This window comes from Cuculus canorus, chromosome 9, assembly GCF_017976375.1.
Source record: "Cuculus canorus isolate bCucCan1 chromosome 9, bCucCan1.pri, whole genome shotgun sequence".
In the NCBI taxonomy this organism is placed as follows: domain Eukaryota; kingdom Metazoa; phylum Chordata; class Aves; order Cuculiformes; family Cuculidae; genus Cuculus; species Cuculus canorus.
This window is the reverse complement of record NC_071409.1, coordinates 10,628,600-10,654,069: the sequence shown is the minus strand read 5'-3', so window position 1 is coordinate 10,654,069 and position 25,470 is coordinate 10,628,600.

Here is a 25,470-nt window from a genome sequence, read left to right as displayed (position 1 = left end):
TAAGGAAGAAAACAAGACTTTTTTTCTTGTTTTTCCTGATCCAGAAGTTTAACATGAAATAAACCTGAGCCAGATACCACAAAAAAATCCACAAGTTTAAAAATAATGCAATGATATGCTCATTCTTTGCATTGAAGTTGTAAAGCTTGAGACTTGTTCTCAAGATTCTGCTCCTTTAGCACTTTCAGAGATTCGGTCAGTTAAAAAATGCCAAAAAACATGTAGAAGCTGTGGAAATGAGTATTTGACTCATAAAAGAGTCTTCTGTACTGATTTGTTTTGTTACTTGTGATGAAAAATAGTGCATGGGGCAAAGCTGCACCTGGATGGGTAATTTGGAAATACAAGTTTCCTTGTCTTGTTAAACTGTTGTTGCCGGTGAGGTAAGGGAACACATACGGGTACCATAGTGAGAGAGACAGGGAAAAAGTGGCTGAGTACTTCTTTGAATACACCTAAGTATCAGGGCCAGAAAGAGATTGCAATCTCATCTGCATAAATTGCTCTAGAAGTGGTTCACAAGAGCGTCTTAAACACAACAGACTCCTGAATAACCAGATCATTTGACTATTTTTGATTTTTAGGCCAAATTCAAAGCAAAGTTGGGTCTGTTCAGGGTAGTTTGCAAGCTGTGCACACCTGAGAGAGGCTGTAGCACACTCGTGCTTCAGATCTATGGTTTCCTGTTTCCATAGACTGTACTAGGAATGAATTTGGTGATGACTGAGATGGTGTAAATCATGTCATGCTTGATGTATTAGAAAGGAGGCAAATAATTCCCTGTTTCTTGGTCGTCTTAATTTGGCTGCACTGAAATCCTAGGTTGTGTGAAAAGAAATGCCAAAGATTTTTCTACTACCTTGACAAAGTGTGTAATACAATGTTAAATTGTACTTACTCTGGTGTTTGTGTCTTGTTATTCATCAGAGATGAAGACTGAACTATGAAGTAAATCCTAATACAGAGTATCTGTATTGGATGGTTGGTGCTCTTGTATTGTTGCTTACAGTCCTTTAACCACTTGTCATTAAAGACTAAGATGGTAGAAGAAGAAAACTGCTTTGGAAGCTTTTAGGGCTCGTTACTTTCCTATTTATTCTCTTAGCCTTCCATGTCCTGGGCAAGATATTAAAAATCTGTTCTGTATTAAAAAGACGCTAAACCCATAATTTTACTAATTTATTTGCAGTCAGTTTTACGGATTAACTGACCGAGAAGCTGAAGTTGAGTTCAGGGATTCCAGTCACTTTCCACAGTTGTTTTTGGATAGAAACGCTAACATTCAGGGTATTTCTGCAGGTCTTTCACAAGCACGATGACTGTCGTTCACAAAGCTACAGATGTGATTTTCATAACTTACATTATATCAAAACCTGAAAAGGTAAAGACTTTCTTCTATCAAGGACACCTGTAGGTGCTGGATTAGTGCAATAAATACAGTGGTCTTTCATCCAAACAGCCTCCCTTACTGAAAAAGAAACACATAGATGCACATAATGTACCTTTTTGGTTTCTTCTCTACAATTATGCTAACAAGCTTCATGCTGAGAAAGGATTAAGGCTGATGGACAATCAAAGACAATGCTTCCTTCTTGGTTAAAAGGTGTGAAAAGATATAGGCACTAGAGCTGGAGTTATTAGGCATACCTGCAGGAGGCCATATGACTAAGTTAGGCAATGAGAGACTGAAGTATAGGAAATGCTTAGTCACTATTCTAAGCTCTTCAATGACATCTTTAACACCTTTTGATTCAAAAGGAAAAGCCACAATGCAAATATTCCCCTGGCAGGTTCTGCTCAGTGTTTGTGGCTCAGCGGGGCAGTGAGACACCTGGCTGAGTAAAATTCCCAGTGGGAGACATGCACTCGCCCTGCCAGCAGGACACGGGCACCTGCAGGTGCTCAGAAAGCAAAGCTGAAGATTAAAGAGGCAAGAAGGTCCTATGGAATAAGCCCTCTACCAATTTCATTCTATATTCTTTACTAGGAGAGGAGTGAATTAAAAGGTGGAGTCAAAAGAAATGTTATGTAAGTCCCTCTAAGACTTTTTATTAACCATATTATTACTTCGGAGCACTTCAAAGAATAGGCAAAGCGTGTTGGTCAGAGAGAGGCAAAATTTCTTGTTCAGTTGCATTACCAAGCAATTATGACTTAATTTTCAAAAAAATGAAATTTACATGGGCTTTGTTTCTCTTGGTCTTTTATTTAGTCTTTCCTGAAGATATTTTGCTTTAATTTCAATAAGAAAGACTTAAAGACTGGATCAATTTTATTATTAATTTGTAGCTGACTGTTTACTATCCTTTATAAATTCACTTATACTCTTGTGTATGCAGTCCTTTTGGAACACCATATATTATATCTTCCCTACTCTTGGCCTATATGGACTATTGATGCTAGCCTGTGAAACCCAGTGGTCTCTGAACTAATCATAAAATACTAAGTAAACATCTCCCTGCATCAAGGATATATATTAAGTTACATTCCATACAGACAATGTGAAATAAAAATATTGTAACTGAGAAATGGGTATCTAATACAAACGTTATTAATGTACCTCCCAAAGACTGCTCAGAGGCAAAGGTGACCGCAGGGGTGGAGGTAGATGGTTACAGTCTCCCTTCACTAACATCTGTGTAAATAGTGGACTGGTGGCCCCTCTAACATACAAGAGCTGCAGTTTCAAATATTAAAATACAAAAAAGTCTGTCTGTGACTATACTGAAGAAATTGCCTCTAGTATCTTTTCTTTTTTCTTTTTTGGCTGCTAGTACTGAGAAAAAAAGCAGAAGACCACCAAGGAAGAAAGGGGCAGGAAAAGGACATAGGCATAATGAATGCCAAGATTTAATTGACACAGTAGCGGCTCATACTGTCTGTTCTCTTTGTGGAGATGTTATCCTTTGCACGTTGATAACACTAATCTTCTAAAGAACCACATCAAACTGACTCATACACCTCCCAATTATTCAAAAGAATAAAGTTTCCTCTTTAAAAAAATATACTTTTCCCACAAGCCAAATATCCCGAATATTGATACCGCTAAGCAGAACGTTTAGAATAAGTTTTGATAACAAGGACAGGCAGTTAAAAGTAGCCTTAAAAATGTGTTCCTTAAGAGGCACCAGTAGTCTAAAGGAAGGATAGACAGGTGGTTTAAATGGGAAAGTGAGACACTGAAGACCTATGTTTCATTCTAACTCTTATGATTTTCTGGATACACTTCCCTGAAAAACTTTCTTACAATTTATCTGTGCCTGATTTTTTTTTCACACCCAACTTCGGCTTCTGTTCACAAACAGGTGTCAAGGTACCCATATAAGAATCCAGATGTGAATGGGTGTTACACTTTATAAATTGCTCCAGAAAGTGACGTTTTAAGGATTTATGGAAGGAAAAGTCATTGAATATAGATGCAGCCTGTTATGCATAAAAGATAACAGACTGCAAATCACTGGTTCTGAATGTCATAATTTCCTCTTTTTCTTCGATGGATAGAAATATTAAAACACCGAGTTTTTATTATCAGTCCATATACAGAAGTGTCAGTAATAACAAAATTAGAGGAAATTTAACACTGCAAGGAGTCATGAGCTCAATACCAATGATAACTTCTAATTATCTAGGTGAAAACTGCTTTTTACAGCAGAATTGTTTATAAATTTGGCTAAAGTATGTATAAGAAAACATAGATTGAACTCTTTTTCTGCATATGACATTATTTTAGAAGTTTCCTTCAATGACAAAGCTCCATGGTACATGATGGCTTTTTTTAAGGAAATTGAGGTCTAGTAAAGATCTAGAGAGATTTTTCCCATGTCCCTTAATATTCACTGGGAGTCAAGTTTACTGCAGGCGATTTACATCCATTGATACCACTTTGATTATTTCTGTCTCCTCCTCCTCCTCCTGTTTTTACATTTTCCTGAAAAGCGTTTAATTTGGGGATATCCAGGTTCCATTAAATACTGTAGATTATATCTTCAAATTTCTGTTGGGGCTGGGAGGGCAGCCATGCAGGAACAGGAGAGGAAATATAGTGCAGAATTTCTGGTACCTCAGTGGTAAGGTAATTTCCCTGGACAGTACAGAAGTTAAGTTGGCTTTTAACAATTGGAGGCAAAAGGCAAAAAAATCAGAAACTTCACAACCATGCAAATACAACTATTTTATGCACAGCATGGAGTTCGTCTTTACTGAACTCCTATAAGTTGTATTGATGATGTTCTTCCCTGCGACAGTGTCAGTGGAATAGTTTACATGGCAAAAAAAAACCCCAAACAACAACTAACCAATCAAAAGAAAAACCAACAACAAAACCTTAAAAATCCAAGAGACTTTTGTGACTTTTAATCTTGTTTTGGCAAATGAAGACCAGTGAGGTTAATTGACTCTTTAATTTTAAAGAACCTACTTGTTTCCAATAGAAACCAAATACACTTGAACTGAAAATAAAATAAAAACTCCAACCATCTCTTTTTGTAACGCGGTCTGTCAGAGGAGGCCCAGGTTGTACAGTGCAGTTCGGTCATGGTGTAGATGACCAGCTTTGAGCAGATATGCAGGATAACGTGACAAGTGCTTCTCCTGTGTAATCATACTGTCTCCACATCCTGAAACAGATCATCCAACACTGCCCTCTTATTTCCTCAGAAAAAACCCCCCATTTTAATAATGTCTTATTATACTATTTGAAACAGTTGAGTTCAGAAAGGTACAAAATTACGTATGCAAGAATGCAAACACCATGTATATATTTGAAGATTTCGATTGCCAAGCTGGCAGAAGATTAATCGGAATAGTATAACTGAATGAAGTTTTTTAGGCAAAACTCAGCAGGTACCCAGCTCAGCTGTAGACATTCAAGGGGGGCAGAGGGTAAGATGTGAAATGAGATCCCCTGGTATTTAGGAAGAGGCTATTCTCACCATTAGACTATTGCGTTAAAAAGTGTGCGGCTTTTTGCAGGATCCTTCTACTGGCCCAGCAGCCTGTGCTGACATGGTCTGAGACATGGCATGAGAGGCAGGAGCACCCTCTGCTTTGGCTCTGAATATGAGCGGAGGTGCGTAAGGGCAAGCTCTGGGAGCTTTAAAACGTGAGTTTGGGCAAGGTCAGGCAGAAAAGTTTTGTGTGTATCTGAAAAAAACTTGGGCAGAAGATGTGTTAAGGGGATCCTGTGTTGAGGACCTCCAGAGAGCAGGTTATTGACTGAATCCCTCTCTTGAGCTGAGCTGGTGTGGGGACCTTGCAGCTGGCTTTGCATTCCCCTGTCAGAGGAGGAGAACTGGGGTGAAGAGCGCAGAAGTGCCATGCTGCCATTGGGTGCCTCTTCCCAATGACTTTCAGTCATGTAAGAGGATTTCTTCTTCCTCACTCATGGAATAGCAGCAGAGAACTGGTACTGAATGAACTGTCTGCTTTCAGCTGAAGTTGGAGCAATATTTTTACAGTGGTATGCTGCTTTATTAACAAGAACATAAACATATTTTTTTATTGTATCAGCATTTACTATTTCCCAACTTTTTAATTGGAAGTTAATGATGTATGGCTCTTCTAGTAACTAAATGAATATTTGAACTGCTGCAATTTGCTTTAATAATTGTTCAGCTAATCATTTAAATTATCAAAGATCTTTACTTGTACAAAATCATATAAATGGTAAAAATTAAAAATTAATCAACTTGATTTACGTAACTAAAAGCTGCCATCTAATGGATATTTTTCAATAAGAAGACAGCAGTAATTATGCCGAAAAAATATTCCTTCCTGTAGTTTGAACGATTATAGCAATTTCCACCGGGGGATTTCGCGGTCAGGTTCCAGTTCTGGGCAACAGTGATTAATATAATGGTTATTAATGAGAATTCGTTTTTGTACATCGAGGGGTATTTGGGTGTCAGTGTTCCAAAAGCAATGTGGTTAGCATATTAATTATAAAAGATAGCATTGGACCAGTGACTAAGTAACTATATTGATTTTTTTCTCATTTTCTGTGATGTGAAAGGTCAATTAGACTTATAGAAACAATGGAGCCTTTCACAGCAGGAACTATCATTTCTCTGTGCTGACATCTTTTTAACCATGTACAAAGTTCATTAAATGTGCAAAGGTAGTAATGTTAAAAGAAAGAGAGTGATTGGGTCAGAGGTCACAAAGCGTGGCAAGCTGACAGCCTCTTGTGGATTACACCACAGGAGCTAAGTAATAGTGAGAATTGCCTTTCAGGTTGCCCACTGGGACTGAGGGGAATGAAGTCATAAGCAGCTAATACTATTGGGTTAATTAAAAGGAATATTGACAGCAGCTTTGTTTGTCTTGTGCTGAATGGGATGCTGTTAACCAAGTATTTTATTGGGTTACATAACATTAGCGAATTTTTGTCTTAAATAATAGATTGCCAAATTTTAACTTCCACAGTGTTCCAGTAAACAGGTATTGAACCAAACATGTCTGACACTTGTACAGTCTTCTATTTCACTGTCTCCCTTCATATGACATGTTGTCAGATGTAACCCATTCAAGTAATTTTCCTTTCCATTGAAGTCTGCTCTCCCAGGTGTTAATGTCCAGGCATTTTCACAGGAAGGTTACAAGCAGATAAGGCTCTTCTCTTCCTGAGATATTATGGCTTACTAAATATTAGTGGAGTGTCTGCTGTCATTCCATTCATTTGCTCAAGCGTTTAAAATCCTTTAGCTACCATTTTATTTAAAAACATAAGTTTCAAATAAGGCAAAGCAAACCAAAAATCCCAGCACTAAGGACAATGGGTTTTGTAATTTAGGACTTGACTTCATTTGTATTATTCTAATGTTTTTAGAACATCTGAGTAAGGTGTTCATGATCATCCTGGTGAAATTAATAATTTTAACAGCACATCTGTGAAGATTTAAAGAATGATTGCCATTGCTGCATAAAAATGACAGGTTTTCATACTATACGTTCGAGAAAATAACCCTACATTTTCATAAGTTTTCAAAGTGTTTATCTTCACTGGAATGTTGAAAACATTAATTATATGCTGGATAGGACTAATTTGCTTGTAGTCTTCATCTCAAAACATCAGGGTTTTTACTTTTCCATGTTGAAAGAACTTGATGTGAAGTCTCCATGTACCAATATGTGTCTGATTGCTTCGAATTTTGTGTGATCATTCTTTGATTTCAAAATGAGCTCAGAGCTGGCAGTGCAGTGAAGATGTACAGGTAGACTTCAAAGATCACTTTCTTCTTCCATTTTCCATACTGACACTACCGTCCCTTTGCTTTGTTTTGCAGAAGCCTACGGTAATACATACTTGATTATCTGACAATGTTAGCAAAAAATGGAAGCAGAAATATAATTACTCTCTTCTCCTTTCATACCTTGATAAACAGTGAAGATAAAATCATGCCTTCCATGTACAAGAGAGGAGCATTTTCAACTGTATTTATATAAGAAAAATGTAAAAGTGTGTACTGTAGTGATATAGCCATATTGATATGAAATAGTAAATTCTACCTTTTAAAAACTGTTTCTATTGTGAATCAGGAGTGCTGGCAAAATTAGGAGACTCAAAAGGAATTGTACATTCAGAGTTCACTAGAGGATGCTGTTTATGTTTTAAGGATTAGATGACTTAAATTGAGAAGAGGACAGTTTTGACATCTGACAGAATCTATCCTTCCGATAAACAGAATGATCTTGCCTTTCTGTGCTCTTCAATTAAATAGGTATGCAGCTGTAGACAGCTCTGGTAGTTATACAGTTATGAGAGTATGCACTCTGTATGTAGAGCTCAGTTCGTTAATGAGTCACCTCATTATTTCTTGCAGTGACTCTCCTCCCATACCTCTTTCTGGCACCATATAGATTAAATTAAACCATTAAATTTGGACTATAATCATTGTCTTGTAGAATTCCATGCATTCAAAGCATCCAAGAATGACCCTTAATAACAGTTTTGTGCCGTTATGTTATGTTAGGAAGTTAAACTGCTCATCTTGAAGGAAGTGTCCAAGCACTTCAGAGTTGTTAAGGGTGATTGCACAACAGCCCTGTGAGATACAGGTATTCCGCTATCCGGTCTTGCACACAGGAACTTGGGGCAGAGAGTGCCCAACGTTTCAGAGCTGTAGAGTGCAATAGATAGGGCAGGGCTCTCGTGTCCTAATTTAGTAACCCAACTGCAAATTCATCTGCTCTTTCCTAAGGACAGGGTGCTATGTTGGTTGAGGTAGAGTTCAAATAGCAATAAAGCTTCCTACATTTATAAAAGCTGAATAGTAACTGCTCAGTGGAAAGCTCAGCAGACATAAAGAAGGTGAGATGGAAAAGCAGTTTCTGTTCGCATATGCTGTGTCTCTGAGGTAAAGCGTTCTGTGGATAAGCACTGGGCTCTAGAGGGAGATAACTTGACACTTGTATTCACATCTTTCACAGTTCTCATCTGCAAGTGATAACTTCTGACACCACTGCCTGTGTGTGAAGGGTACTGATGGCCTGAGTAATATACAGTTACTGTCCTCTTACTGTAAAGCTGGCACCTGAAACATGTATAACCCTTCTAATGAAATAGCTCCATGGGTTTGCGCTCCAAGCTTATGTGATCTAATTTGAAGACAAGCAAGCGGGTCATATCTAGTACCCACGCATGAGCCCTCATCATTAGTGTGCCTGTTATCCAGTGTTGTGTAGCATATCTGCAGGGGTGCAATCTTGCCTCCAAGCGTCCCTGATATTTGTAGTTACTGATTAGTTGCTGCCACTGGCTCTTCCTGATAAATTCCCCAGTTGAAGGTGAAGACCTTCAGTAGCCTGATGCAGTAATGCACTGGAACCATGTAACCAGTAGCTACATCAGGAGTGCTAATTGGTACATTTTCCATAGCTTCTTTCTAAAGTCACAGGTCTGACTTGCTGGTGGAGATTTATGTACAAAAGTAGCACTGCCCAAACTCCACCCGCAGCATTAGCTATCCTTCAAAGCTACTGCTGTTTACAAAAGCATATCTTTGTCTCTACAGTGGTTTTACACCTGAATATCAAGTTGGCTGAAAAAGCAGTGGGATGCAAAACATTATAAAGATAATCAGATTAATTCATCTCCCTTTGAACTGGTCATGCAGAATGGTAGGGGTTGGAGAGGACTGCAGGAGATCATCTGATCCCCCCCCCCGGCCCCAGCTAAAGCAGACTCACCTAGAGCTGGTTGCACAGGAATGTGTCCAGATAGGTTTTGAATATCTCCAGAGAAGGAGACTCCACCCCCTCTCTGGGCAGCCTGTTCCCGTGCACCATCTGAACAGAGTTCGGCCCCATCCTCTTGGCGCCCACCCTTTAGATATTGATAAGAATTGATAAGTTCCCCTTTCATTCTTCTCTTCTTCATCCTAAATAGACCTAGGTCTCTCAGACTTTAATTATAAAGGATGTGATCCAGCTTCCTAATCATCTTTGGATTCCTCTGCTGGATTCTCTGCAGTAGTTTCTTGTCTTTCTTGAGCTGAGGAGCCCAGAACTGGACACAGTACTCCAGATGCAGCCTCCCTTGGGCAGAGGGGGAGGAAAACCTCCCTAACTCCCTCGACCTGCTGGCCACACTCTTCTTAATGCACCTCAGGATGCCATTGACCTTCTTGGCCGCGAGGGCACATTGCTGGCTCGTGGTTAATTAGTTGTCCACCAGAACTTCCAGTTCCTTCTCAGCAAACCTGCTTTCCAGCAGGTCAACCTCTAACGTGTACTGACATGGGGTTGTTCCTCCTGAGGTGCAGAACCCTATGCTTGCCTTTGTTGAACTTCATTAGGTTCCTCTCCATCCAGTTCTGTAACCTGTCCAGATCTCACTGAATAGCAGCACAGCTTCTGGTGTATCAGACGCTCCTCCCACTTTTGTATCATCAGCAAACTTTCCTCCTTGATGAATACATTGAACAAGATTGGACCCAGTTCTGACTCCTGGGGAACATCACTGGCTACAGGCTTCCAACTAGACAGTCCTCTGAGTACTCTGATTCTTCCAGTTTGGACAAATAAAGTATATTCTCATAGTGGCAAGTTTTTAAACTAATGTAATGAAAAAGTTTTGCCCTAATGCATGTTAATTCATTTAAAACAACAATAGTGTGTACCTGAGAGCTCAGTTGAGCGCAGACCACGGTATGGTAGCACTGTGTTCCCAACAGATGAGCATAAGCCAGCTCCAAAGCATGAGCTATAACTGCCTGACAGATGTCGCAGTGTGCTAGTGCACCATTATATCTTCCAGACATGCACTGGCTCACACATCACACTCCTGAGCTACAGATATTTCTGTGGTAGCTCTTCAGCCACGTGATGAAATAGTTCATGTTCATTTAAGTATAATAAATGCCTGATGTCTGTCAGGGACACCACTTTGACATCCCATGGAAGCCTGCTTTTCAAAAAATATGTAGACGTATAGCCTTCAGTGAATACACTGGTTCCATGAGCGGATGTAGAGCTCTTCTGCATTGTGCACTCTTCCCTTCCCTGCCTGATTTCCTACATCTGGGGACTGAGCACTCTTGTGCTTTATAGAAAGCATCCTTAAGTATTTGCCAGCTCTGTTCTGCTCCCTTGTCCCTGAGGACCATACCTCAGGGGGTCCTACTGACTAATTTCTTGAAGAGCTGGAAATTTCCTTTCCTAAAGAAAGTCCTGACTATGCTTGTCCCATATCCTTCAGGACCTTGAACTCCACCGGTGCGTGTTCACTGCTGCTCAGGCTGCCTTTGATCTTGTTGTCACTGATGAGCGTACTTGCACTGGTGATCATCAGGTCCAATATTACATCCCCTCAGGTAGGGGTGTCCATTACCTGGGTTAGGGGTGTCCGTTACTGGGATTAATGGAATATGAATCAAAGCGTGTTGGTTTTTATGAACAGCAAACTCAGTTTGGTTGTAATCACACTCCCTCAAAAAATTCCCATTGTGTTATTTATGTATGTTATGACTGATCTATTCTGTATGAAATTTACAAAAAAGGACTCTTGAAACAAAGTCCTACTCTCTGTAAGCTGAGAGAAAAACGACCTATTAGGTATCTATTTTCAGGTTCAGTCTACTAGTTTATATAATTGTGAAAACAGAGTGGTAAAAGTTGTGATCTCTAAAAGTAAAAATGCGTAGCCAGTGGTAACTAAAAATTGGCAGAAGCACATTGTCTCCTTGCTCATCTTTATGGAAAAATAGTACCAGAAAATAGAGATTTTTGAGATTATGACAGTCTAAAATGCCACATTTAAAACCCAAAAAAGATAAAATTTAAATTTCTGTTTTTCTTTAAATTTGAAAATTCAAACACTTTGAATTACTTCCAAATACTTAGATCTACATACCAATACCAGGCCATTCCCCTTGACTCTGTATTCTGACTCTGATCAGGGCTGGTATTTAAAAGAAATGACTGAGTTGTAGTGTAAACCGTCCACAAGGACAGTTTTTCTCTAACCCCTCATTTTTTATAGTTGGCTTATATTCCACAGCATGATGTTAAGCAACTAAGATACATCATCAATGGTGGGAACATCTCAGTTCTGAAAAGCAAATTATTTAGGTACGTTTTTCGAAACTTATTATAAATCAATGTACACTTCCTCAATGGGAAAACAATGAAATTCTGGAAGACATTTCTTTCAAATGTACATAGTATGGCAGCATTACAATTCTGTAGGAAACAAACTTACTCTTATTAAAGTCAGGCTTCATCTAATAGCTTCCACATACTTCAGGGTGGAAAAAAGTTATATACAAATGTCCTCAGTCTTTTGGAAAGGCTGTGACCCGCATGATATTTAAAAGTCCACAGGAGTATATAGGAATGAACACAGCAGTTGTTCCCTCATACTATGTTGTTACAAAGAGAACTGGGGGTCAAATTGCATGAATGATAAATGGAAGGTGCTTGAAATGAGTTGGTTCTTTTTTGAACATTATACATTGACCTTGACAGTTTTGACAATTACATCCATCATTTCTAAGAATCCATTCCAGAACACCCGTCTGTTCTCTAATGTGGCCAAGTAAACAGGATTTGTGAATATACGAATCAAAGATTGATCTCCTGTGCCTATACACTGATTAACAGTTGGGGTTTTGGTGCAACTTTTTCATTCTATGGATTATGTGAAGATCATAATTCACTATGGCACACCTGTAGACAAGCATGTTGGAATTCTTTAATCTTCACTCATAAGGTCTCAGTAAGATCAATAGTTGGTTTCTGAGTTTGATAAGCAAAATGGAATAAAATCATTAGCAAGCACAATGTACACAGCAAAAATGATGTGTTATTGCCTTAGCATTCCCCCTAGCAACAGAAATTGCTGAAGACAAAGATGGGACAAACCAGGGTAGAAAAACTTAACTGCCTTTGACCATCAACATTTCCAGGCACTCAAAGAGTGAAAGTAAGCATTTCTACTTGGAATTTACAGCTTACCCATTTCAGACTGACCAGGTAAACAGGCCTTGTAGTCCTAAAAACAGTAACAAAGAATGCTTATAACAGGCATGTTTAATGAGTAGGTATTCTTAAGTAACATCTTTTTCTTCATCAGATAAATTCTATTAATTTGCAAGGCACTAAGCTGAATCAAAGCTGGAGTGCCACTTAGCAGTACAGTAATATGCATAGAATCATTTGCACACTTGCTTGTATGCCTTCCAGTGTACTTCTACGTATTCTTTAATAAAAAAAATATAAAGCAATGCAAGCCTTCACTGAAATGATGAAGGCTGAGATGACTCAAAATGCTCAGAGTACAAACGGGTGCAAATAGACTCTGAAGTCCCGGAGTGATGATGCTCAAAGATCTGTCCCCTTGGAAAGGATCCAAGTAGGGACCAGCCAACCATAACTCTGTAATTATGACAAAATCAAGTTGATGGAACTAATCTAAGAGCCTCAGCTATGGAGGCAACTAAAGTAAAAGTTCAATTCACTTTCTTTTAGTTTTTCTCAGAAGACAGCAAAAGTGAGACTAAGGAGAGCTTCAAGAGACAATTAGGTAGCTGATACCAAAGGGTCCAAGCTTTGTGGAGATGGGCTTAGTGTGAGAACACTAGAAAATGTAATATTCCATCTTTTTAGCTATGATAAAAAGATTTATTAACTTCTGCACTCTTTGACAGGTAATTCTGTAGTACTTGGGGTTTTTTTGTTGTTTTGTTCAAAATTACTCAGAATTGGTATATATTAGTAAAATGAATTTTGACTTTACAAAACCTCACTCATTCTTAATTTTACCTACTATTCTTTCACACTGATTTTGGTAGGACTACTTACACTTATGTAAAGCATATTAGTGAGTCTGAAGAAATCAGGCTTGAAATACCTACTGGTCTGGTTGGGGATACAAACCATAGAAATTAAGTATGTGAAGCACTGCAATGTCAACAAAACACCTTTTGCCCACTGACATCTGGTGTTGATCTCTATAATTTGTAGATGTATATTGCATTTGAAAATGGAAAACTTTGTGGGTTTTTTCATGTAAGCAACACAATTTTTTCCAGCCAACATAATTTTTATTTTGGAGATGGAAGGTGCATTTAAAAATAGGTATTTAACATAAATGAAAATTCATACGCGCTTAAAGGACTTACTTTGACATAAAACTTGGAGACTTAAGTTAAATAAATCATGCACAGACTTGCCCTAAATAAAATCTGTTCTGTGCTTTCTCTTCCAGTTTTATGGAATGAACACAGAACTCCATGAGGTCTTGGAGCTGAGATTCTATTGGTAGTAGGTCTTTATAAACTACTCATATCTCAGTTTCCACGACAGGGGTAGCCAACCTTCATTTTCTCACTACCTCTCCCCCAATTCTTTTTCATGTGGCCATGAGAATGTCACACCTCGTGAAAGGATATGATATTTCAAATCAAGGTTCTCTTTAGGCCATGTGATCTCCTTAATAGAAACATACTTTTCTTTTGCCTACAATTTAGGCTGGCTAGTACAGATATTAACTTCGAGTCTCTTTCTTCTGTTTTTTGGCTCCCAATCTACCCTTGTGTGTTCCAGTTATCTTCTATTTTCACAGATGTATGATGTGCCTTTAAAAATAAACTGGAAAAAATCCATCTACCTTAACTAGGTCTCTTATTAATTTAACATATTACATTAAAGGAAATAACAAACTATGTTATGGTAAATGTCAGTGGGGTAAATGGATCTTTGTAACCTGGTAAGCGTAACTGCCCATCAGTCTGGTGTTATAACATACTGTTATAAGGGAAGGGTCGAATTCAGTTACACTTCAATGATGGCTGCAGTATATTGCTGTTTTTCCAATTTGTTTTAAAGCACTGCCATTCGTTTAACTCCTTTTTAAGACTTCAGATATTGTTATACCTGACTCAGGTTTGCTGAGAGAAACATTATACTCTGGAGCAATAATTATTTCACATTACTGTAGAATGAACTTATTGTAAAGCATGGATTTCCATTGTTTTCCGGAATTATGTTTCCTTACAGTGGATAGCTTTTGCTGATGCCCTAAAATGTCTTACTCTCCCCCATCTTGGTTATGTGAGATGATGTGAATCCTCATTTAGATCAATAGGATGTGACAGTGTCCATACTTACCAGATTTTTTCCTATGCCTTGTGATATATAAACAATTTCTCCCCAGTGGTACGTCTGGCATTTGGTCTCTGTATCCTCAAGAGTTGCCAGTGGGTGCATGAAAGTATATTCTTCTGTTGCACACCTTCTACAAAAGGATGTTTAGCCATCATACTCTCTTCTCTTGGGAAGTAACTAGTGACATCTTAGATCATAAACCTTTCAACATTGCTTCCTACAGATGAACCAGCTTCCCTGGTGTGCCCCCACAATTGACAGGATGCGTTTGGTGATTCACGATGTTCCATGCAACTTTGCATGGTGAACAAAGCTTTTAGTTCTATATTGCTTTAGGGCAACTTGAAGGATGCAAGAAGAGTGGATTTCTACATTAGGTTCTGCCTTGTCTCTAGCTTTTGACAAATAGTACTAGAAAAGCAGAAAAATGTTTATAAAAACTTAAATGCTTTTTGGGGGACAGGGTGGAGAGGTGGAATAAAGATTAAGATTAGTGAACTTCTGTTAGCAGAGAAGGCTACCTCCAATAACATCTAAACAGGTAGAGTTATTTGTTTTGTGCTGTGATCCGTGAATTTTCGTTTTCAAGTTGGGAATGTGTAGGTCCCAGTTTCTTCGCTTGCTGCAGAATTTCTGAACAAAACCATGGATGTATCTATTCAGATGACTGAAGTATATTGCTTTGGTTCTTGAGTACATCAGGGATTGATACAGCATTTATAGTTTACTATAAGATTAAACCAAAAGTGAGTAGGAAAGTACACAGACTGAATTGAAACATCTCACTGGTAATCCCTTGTGCCTTAAGGGTAACTTCATTGCTCGTGGCGGTGGAAACTTACTGTCAGCAGTGTTACTCCCCTCCTCCTCCTCTTGCACTGAACGAACTATTAAAAGACTGAAATGGTTACGTGACAAAGAATTAAATAGATTGCAGCAGGTGGTATCACAGGTGCCTGCGTAATTCCTGTTGACACAATCTGTAGCTCAATGATGGGGAAGGATGGAGATTCCCTGACTGCTGGTCAGAATTACGGTAGGGTGAGGGGAGTCAGATTAGTGGCTGTAGCTCAAGCCATGAGCCTATTACAGGGGATTATTATTATTAGTGGAATTAGACCACTAGTGGAGGAGACCACGAGTCCATTCAGCCAAGTATCCTGTGACTAGAAGAGGCATTGGAGTAAAGTCTGTGGTGTTCCCTCGCACCCCTCTTGATAAAGGCAAAATGGTCAAATCTATGTTGTTTTTCTCTTGCTGGGACAGATAAAGAGATTGCTGCAGCAATCTCCTTACAGATGGCTAACGCAAGCACAAAAAAGTTCAAGTTGAAACAAGCTTAGCAAGCTGCTCTCCAACTTACCACAGCGTTGCTGAATTTGGACCATAAGGCTTCTGGCTGAGAGCGTCAGATGTCGGTGTATGAAGGACATGTATAGAGCCCTCCTACCAGATGGGGTGCTTTGCTAATCAGTTAAATCTTCTTTAGCTGATCTTTTCATAGCATGAATGGAAACCAGATTTTTGAGTTCATTTGAGAGGGATGGGAACATCTAGCAGTCAAATCCAAAGACTTCTCTTTAGATTGCACTGCTGAAATAGGAAGGACACAAAAATTAATTCCCCAAATCAAGGCAAATGTGTGTGTTTAATATGTCTACATATTTTTGTGAGGATTGTCTTCATGTATGTCTGTCTAGTTAGTGATAACCAGTTAACAATTTATTGCAGTCAGGTGTACACAGCTCCCACCTTCGCATGTTAATTTCTAATAGTGACGACTGCCAGGAAAACTGATCAGTCTTTGCTGAAAGACTGCAATAACCATCCTTGCAGAGGACACAAAAATCACATGTGAAAGGTGGGGTAGGTCCCTTCACTCTGTACAAGCCAGCCTCCACTGGCCTAAAGAAAGCAAGAGGAGAATGATTCCATCAGAATGGTGGGAGACTCAAAGTTATGTCCAAAAGCAATAAGGAGGTGCATAACTATGGCTGAGGAAGAATTCAGGGGAGTAAAAGAAAGACCTGTGCAGAACAACTACTAAAAACTCAACTGCAATGAGTTTCAAGTGCAAAGAGAGAAACATGAGCTAACTGTCCCTAGCTAAGGAAAAATCCACTGAGCCAGCTGCTGCATAAATTATGCCATGCATGGCTATGCAAGGATACTATTCAGGTCAAAAGATGTCTTGTTATAATTCACCTGATTATAAAGGATTTACTTGTATATTATCGTGAATAAAGGAACCTGTTTTCCTGTCGCAGCCAGTGATCTCCCTTTAGAATGTTTCAAAATTTTTCTCTATGCTTAATTAAGGCCAAATTATTCTGCTTGGTTCTCCTGGTTTGTACATTGCAAGTTGTGAGGAAAGGGACTAAGAGGAAATGTGAATACTAGCATAATGTAATTTTTATTCTTTTTCTGCTTTGTGGTAGTACTTTTTAACTTCTTCAAGAAAGTATTTATGTACTTATTAATGTGTAGCTTTCTCACTAAACATTTTTAATTTGCTCTCTAGTAATTGGGAGTTTGGTTTGCAGACATAAGCTTGAAAATTTTAAACATAGGGAATGAAGTTTTTTTAGAAAAAGGTTTCAGCAGAACTATCTTGACCTTCTTGCCTTAATCTACCACTGGTAATTTACTTAAAATCAAGTCTGCACTGAAGCAATTGTACATACCGAACTGAAGTGCTCTTAGATCAATTCCTTACTACTAGCTGAGTATCTTTGGTATCAGGCTCAATATGGATCAACGATTTCAGCATTTGGGATTACAGACCAAGTTTCACGTTGGTGGTTACCATCCAGCTAATATCAGAATTGCATAACTGCAAAATAGCTGAGCCCCGTCTGTGAGCTTACACCTACAGCAATACCGGTGGACCTGGAGAACACCAGATGATTTTTTTGAAAACAGACATAAAATTTTGCCTGTTTACACTCTAGCAATAAACCAGTTGTTGGCAGATTTCTGAATCGAGGAAAAAGGGATATAACTTTGCTTAAGAATAACCCAGTGACTGTGTAAAAGGCACAGACCTGCTTTCCTATTCAATTTATGGGTTTGCAGTTTCCTTTTTGTCTGTTGTGTTTGTATGCCTATATGATAATGGCTCAATACAATGTGTGGATGATACTTATTTTTGGGGTATATACTATGTCATATACGCATACGGATGGTTATGTGAAAGCCTACCCATAAAATATTGCTTTATAACTTTCACATTTCTTGGTGCAAGAGGCATCAAGAGAAGTGTGGAGCGTAGTGTGGTTTTTGTTTGTTTGTTTTTAGTAGAAATGTATAGAGGCTTAATGTGTGGAGACAATTTACTGTCATGCTTTCAGCTACTGCAACATAAAGAAAATTCTTTGCCTAGTAAATGGTACAACTTAAAAGAATATTTTTCATACTTCTCTGATAATAACTAACAATACGTGATGAAATAAAGCATTATCTATTACTTTTTTTCTGCCAACTCAATGTAAGCACTAGAGTAGCTGGGTCATTAAAATAAAGATGGGATAGCTCCCTGCATGAGGACTTTCTAAAATTTGCAGTACAAGTTAGTTTTTATTTATGTTCTAATCTGGCTATAGTGAATGTTGGACATTTTTTTTTTCTATGTTACCTGAAGCACTGTGATAGTGATAGGGACAGAAACAGTTCTAGACTGAGATGAATTTTAGATGTAGCACCCGGTGACAGATGAGTTTAAAGCATCAGTCCAAGCCATGGCAGTACCAGTGGGGAGGGATTAGTATTTTGTAGATGAGTGTTAAAAGCTCTCATATAAATGTAGCCTTCATAATTTGACTTTTATTATCTGTCCCTTTTGAAAAGCTCTTTGTTATGCTAGACTTTCTGTACCCGCTAGGAAGTGCTGTTTGTTTTGTTTTCACTCAGCATCTATACCTGATTTAACTACTCATTTCAAGATACACGGCACATCTATTAATATGTTTGAAGCAAAGAAAGCAATAATTACTATGCCATAAAAATATTTTCAATAAGCTGTAGATTTAAACTTTAAATGTCAACTTTTATAAATAATCTATCTATTGTTGGTAGATAATGGCACAAGATATAAAAGTCTATGGAAAGTTACCTTACATCAGTAGCATATTCTATTGTGTTATTTATTCCCTTCAGTTTCAAACAGTGGTTTGCTTTCAACCTGCAAATACTGCAAAGATTCTTGTCAGGAGTTCACTCCTCAGCTGCTGCAAGTTTGCATAGCTTACCTAAGCTTGATGATGACATGAAATTAATAATTTAGTTAGAAACCACTGTTGTAACAGTACATGTATGACTTAAAAACAAATTCCAAGCAGGTTTCCTCTTTCACTGAAGCAGGTGGTTACCATGGTGATAGGAATTGTGCAAAAGCTAGAAGAGGCAGAACAATGCGTGATTTCAAAGTGCTCCTCTTCACACCAAAATGTAACTGCTCCCCATTCCCCAGTAATTCCAATGCATCAAATAGTATATGCCAGGACACCAGAGGACTCCTAAAAAAGCTTTTACTCCAGGAGAAAGAATAAGCCTATCTTCTATTAGGACAAGGCTTGCTGTTCTCCATGTGCCTTCTAAAACTTCCAGTGCCTTGGAAGGTCTCCTGCCAAAACCAACTACCTTTATTCAGGAATCAGGATTACTGTAAGCCAATTCTCACCGCATTTCAATTTTAAATTGCTCAGAACAATAGAATAATTAATCTAGAGTTGAAAAAGCACATACCAAACAGAAGAAATCTAGGCTGTGTTTTTGAACTTTATCCTTCCAACTCTATGTTTTGACTGATTAAATCAGAGATAATGATAAAACTATGAAGAAATAATACTTGATCTCAAAAGAATATGCTTTAGCATAAGATTTAAGACTGAGTTCAATCCTGACATTTACCTACAATGATGTCAAAGAGGAAAAACCATGATATGAGTCAGGGTAGAGATTGCCCTGAGAGAGAAGCTTTGAACAAAAGAGGAGGCCTGGAGCCTCGCAACAAAGAAAGAAATGCCTGTGGACAAATGTGGGTCCCTATAGGTGGTGGTAGGCATGGAATTTCATTCAAATGCAGTGAGCTCTGGGAAAGGTGGTGTGAGTGTACAGTTGTTTTGCTTTCTTCCACTTTGATTTCTACCAGCAGTAGGAACAGATGGTGCATTACACCTCCTCCCCGAAACGAACCATCATCTACACTCCCACCCACGAATCCCGGCACTGCAAAAGAGGCAGGGACCTTGGAACAGAGCTCCTTCATGCTGCTTTTGTGTTGGTTTATTTCCACTGAAATGATTTGCATAACATTAATAGAAAAGGGCTAGAAAATAATCATATTGTCTTTAGGAGAGGAAAGAAAGAGTCTCAAGGGAAGTATGAAAGGGCATATTGAAGATGCGCCCAGTTCTCGAAACTGAGCTGCTCATGAAGGTTAAGTCCAGAATTGTCATAAAGACTTTCTGCATTAGATATCACTGAATATGCTACCTAGGGGAAAATACATCTTTAAAAATCCAGCAATTTTTCTTGAGGGTGCTGCTTTAAGACACACATACTAGAAAACCAAAGAAGTCAAAACCATTTACCAATCTCTCCATATAAAAATATCTCTTGGACTTCAACAGAAATATTGCATTAAACAGACATACACTTCTTTCAGCCTCATGAAATTACACTGACCACAACCACATTGGCTAGGCTAGAATCAAAGCCCATTGAAGTCAATGTGAAATTTTGATTTGACTGTAAGTGAACTAGACTTGAAATTAAATGTACGTATTATACATATATTGCAGCATTTGGGCAAAGCAAAAATGATTTTGGAAGAACACCTTTTCTATTCTGTGATTCATAATAGTTAGATATCCTTACTTCAAAAGCCTTTATTGCCCAAAACATTTTTTTAAGGGAACTTCAAGGAGGTTATCATAGTTACTGCTCATGCATAATTATATTGACGTTTTCTGGTCAACTCATTCTTCATCTCTTTTTGTGTGACACCAGGTCACAGGAAATGCAATAGCAGATGCTCAGTAGACGAATATTATACAAAGTGCCTAACAAGTAATTGGGAAGTCAGTTTCTTGGCTTTCTTTTTTCTTTTTTTTTTTTTTCAGTTTACATAGCTGCAAAGTGGAAATAAACATCAGAGAAGCACTTGCCCTGTGTATGACAATCAGGTGGCGATTACTAACTGGCTACTTATCAAGAAGAAAATAAACTAATCGTCTTCTTTGTTATTGCTTTCATATTGTTTTGTTTAGTGAACCTGGCTTAGCTGTAATGTAATGGATACCTGTGTTGGATTGCGTGATTTTGGGTTGTACAATGGGTGTAGAGCACCCTCTGCTTTCTTTTGATCAAATAACACTCCTGGGCTTGAAGAGAAGGGTATGTAGCGGGGACATCAATGATGTTTTCCTGTGGATTTTTGTACTGAAATCAGAAGAAAGAATTTGTCTATAGGGTTCATTAACTGTTGGCCTCTGCTGGCAGTAACCCATGTTATATAGGCCACCATTGTGACATCCTCAAAAGAACTCCCTGAAGGAGGCAAAGTCTAGAAGGAGAATATGTACTCTGAAGTTTCCTACCTTCCCTGAACTGTATCTGCAGAGCCACCCCAGGAGGGGAGAATGCGGCTTTGAAAAATAACACCTTTGTTATTCCAAGTGTTAGGGATGAAGCAGAGTTTTCAGATGGCCCCAAGGTTTTTGCACCCTTCACCAAACACAGATGGAAACTGGACTCTTTGAACTGCTTTGAAAATCCGTTACCATGCATTGCTGTGGGGCCTGTGAAGAAACCATTGCTAACTTCTGTCTGCCTGCAATTTTTATGGCCATGTGTTGACAAGGGATTAAATAGCTTCATTTTAGAAGCAGACAGCTTTTAAATGTAAAAATGAAAAACAAAATAAAACAAAAAGCCCAATAATTTGTTGCTCAAGGCAAAACCTTAATAGATGCTGAGGTACCATTTCAAGGAATGAAGTGAATTCTGAAGTAAAAACGCAAACAGTTTAGAATTTAAAATTGTATCTTAGGCAATAGTTGCAAAACCTTTATAACATTATGATCTCAGTGCGTTGGCATCCAGAAAATATAGATTATCTCTTGTTCTCCAATTTAGGCTCTTGGAATTATGGTATAAGATACCGCGGCCTGTTTTTTGTATTTAGTGCAAATAATTTACATTAAATTATTGGAGAGGTGCTGAAAACCTGTGGATTTTTTTTCATATAATGAACACTGCTTTGGTTTATCTGAAGTAACTGTGTACTTGATGACAAATAGTATAGAGCTTTCTATAAGAAAACATACTCTTTAAAATTTGCATTACAACTTAGTCATTTTTCAGACTATCTGAGATGTGTATACTTATTATAACTGCTCTTGATTTATTGAAAAGTGATTATATAAAAGAACAGTGGAAAAAAGTTTAACTAGCTATAAATTATATTTTAATTTTTTTCTTTAGGAGTGCTTAGTTTATCTGTTCAGAAATAAAACAAATTTTATAGATACAAAGTCATAATTCAGATTTTATTGTTCTAGGTCATTCAGTAGGACTGCTGTCAGATGCATGAACCAGATGTACTCTGTTACAAACTTCATCCAGTTTTCATGAGCATGACTGCTTTGGGCAATTTCAATAGCATGTTAAGCAGCTGAATTATACGGCCCGACATACACATCTGATAACCTACGCTGCACTCTGCTGTATTCTCATCCATTATAGATATAAAACTTGTGCAGCAGCTTTTCTAGCCGAACAATTTCAGAGGAGACAAAGTGGGATCTCTTTGGCAGGCTCTGTCCCTGCTGCCAGGGTGGAGGGCTGGCCAGGGTGTGGACCTGGGGTGTGCTCCTGCCTCCCTCGGGTTGGAGCTTACCTGAAGTCTCTTGCCTCCAGATCCTCAGCTTTTCATCTCAATAAGGCTCAAGGACTGACTTTCCTTAGCTGAGATCCTTCTCAGAAGTTGATTCAATGACCTAATCTTCTACCCAGCTGTTGAAAACTGGGACTGGGACATTTTGTGTTGGCAGAGTGTTTTTCTCTGACCTTTGAACACTGCAAGATGTCTCTGTTAGCTGAGTGCTGGGAGGTAGAGCAGCTCATTGTTATAAGAAAAAATAGTGGGTTTTATACCAGGTAAATATCACTTACAATGACTAATTGTTAAAGCACTCTGCAGTTTTGTGCACTTTGATATACTAGCAGTTTGAGAAATCCTTATCTAAAATTTCTGGAGGTTTGAATCAGATTTGCTCTGGAAACTCTACTGTTCCTCATGTCACTTTGGCAGCTCTGGCTCTATCAAATGTTAATTTTTAGTCCAAAGTGCCTTATTGCATAAAATACAGTAAGATATATACAGCTGCAGACTATAAATTAGTTAAAAACTATAAGTAAATATTTCAGTCTGATAGCTGTTAGGAGCTGTTGTGGTGACCAGAGGAGGTAAAGGAGTCTGTCGGAAATATGGTCTGCCTAGAAAGAGGGAAGCAGTACTGGTCTGTACCTTCTCTGCACGTTTCTCATCCCAAATATGACAAAGAGCTTTTAATTCTCTCCACAGAAGGTTTCCTTTCCTTGGGAAATGGTATTAAGAATTACCAGTGTGAGAAACCAACTTGGGTCTACTGTTTTTCTGAAAGATTTTTTTTATTTTGAAATAAGGCAGTAGTAAGGGCAAGTGATGGAAGGCATATGGGAATGTAATGCAGCCTCCGAGACCTTAGGTTGGTGTGACAGTCCTGTGGGTAATTTCCAGCTCAGCACTGAAGTGGCAGAATTAATCTACTACCACAGCGGGGCTGCAAAGTTCACCATGGCTTTCCTCTGCATTCAGCATAACTTAAATATGTACATGTTTAGGATAAAAGAATTATGTTCTGCTTATATCTGCATCACGTGAAACTTCACTCATTGAAACGCAATTTAAACCCACCTCAAGGAACTTCATTGTAATAGTTGCAGTTTACATGGAAAACGTAGCTTACAGCAGACATTGCATCATGTACGTTAGACTTTTCCCTCTGGAAGTACTTTTTTGGCTTTATTTTAAGTGATACTATGCAAAAGACAATTCAGGCACATAAAGGGTCTTGCACCTTATCGTTTTCATGTTAACGTGAGTGCAAAAAGTGTGTCTGTGTGTATAGAGCAGGGATAGCTTCAATACTTACTAAAGAAAATAAAGTCAGATTATTTTTTTTAGCATACCAGACTGTCCTTTTTATTCACTGATAAAGGTAGGGGTAGTTTAACATGCAAGAGGGACAGCTGATGAGACAAAGTGTGGAGGCACCAAGGTCAGGATGAGCAGTGATAAGCTGGTAACAAATCTTTAGTACTTGCTTACCATTAATCCCACTGACATTTCCTTGTCTGCTAATTGAAATATTTCTTCTAATTCAGTGAGTTTTGAACTTTAGCACAAATAATTTTAACTCTGAAGAGAGCTCAAGAATATTTTGATGTTTTATCACAAATTTAAGCTAATACTGGAAATGGGTTATATTTGCTTTAATACAGGTCGCCTTGTAATAGAAAAGGACACAATTTCTCCACATTTTACTGGAGAAATATAACCTCAGCAGAATTCTGATCACTAGTTTTAAAAGCAATGTTCTCCAATACATGTAGATCTTTAAAGACAAATTTCTAGATCACTATCAAGTCGGTATTTATCCCTTTAAAGAGTAAGGGTCACTCTAAGTCATATGTCACTAAAATTCAGTAAAATTGTGCATTTGGAACAAGAACAAATAAGCAGGCAGTGACATCAGCAGTCCTGCCAAACGAGCCTGATTGCCTCCAATGACATGGTGACCCGCTTAATGGATGAGAGAAAGGCTGTGGATATAGTGTGCTTGGACTTCAGTAAAACCTTTGACAGTGTCTCTCACAGTATTCTGCTTGAGAAACTGGCTGCTACTGCCCTGGACAGGTGCATCCTCTGCTCGGTTAAAAACTGGTTGGATGGCCGGGCCCAAAGAGTGATGTTAAATGGAGTTAACTCCAGCTGGAGGCCGGTCAGAAGTGGTGTCCCCCAGGGCTCAGTGCTGGGTCCAGTCCTGTTCAATATCTTTATCAGTGATCTGGATGAAGGCATTGAACGTACCCTTAGTAAATTTGCAGATGACACTAAGCTGGGAGGAAGTGTGGATCTGCTGGAGGGTAGGGGGGCTCCAAAGGGATCTGAACAGGCTGGACCGCTGGGCTGAGACCAATGGCATGAGGCTTAACACGGCCAAATGCTGGGTCCTGCACTTGGGGCACAACAACCCTATGCAGTGCTCCAGACTGGGGGAAGAGTGGCTAGAAAGCTGTCTAGAGGAGAAGGACCTGGGGGTAATGGTTGACAGCCGACTGAACATGAGCCAGCAGTGTGCCCAGGTGGCCAAGAAGGCCAATGGCATCTTGGCTTGGATCAGAAACAGTGAAAAAGGCTTACAGGATAGGATCTGCATAAGAACGTCCTGACTGTTATGTATCAGTAGTCTGTTTCTTCATTATTACAAAGCGCAGCATTGCTGTGGTCTTGGAGAGGTAAAATTTCCCACTGGTGATCACAGCTCTGGCTGTATTCTGGGAGATCTGAGTCAGTGCTCAGTTACCCCTCTATTTTGTATAGCTAATGCAGTCTAGATGTAAATCTCTAGAGGTATAGATCTCTCTTATGCTGCTAATACAGTCTAGTTCTTTGCTAAAATATAACAATACTATACTGGAGATACTCAGTAGTTTTCATATGGCCAAAGCCTTTTGTAACAACAAAAAAAAATCACTTCATAAGCTTTTCCCTCTATGAATTTCATGCACTGCATTTGCAATATAACTGCATTGATCACT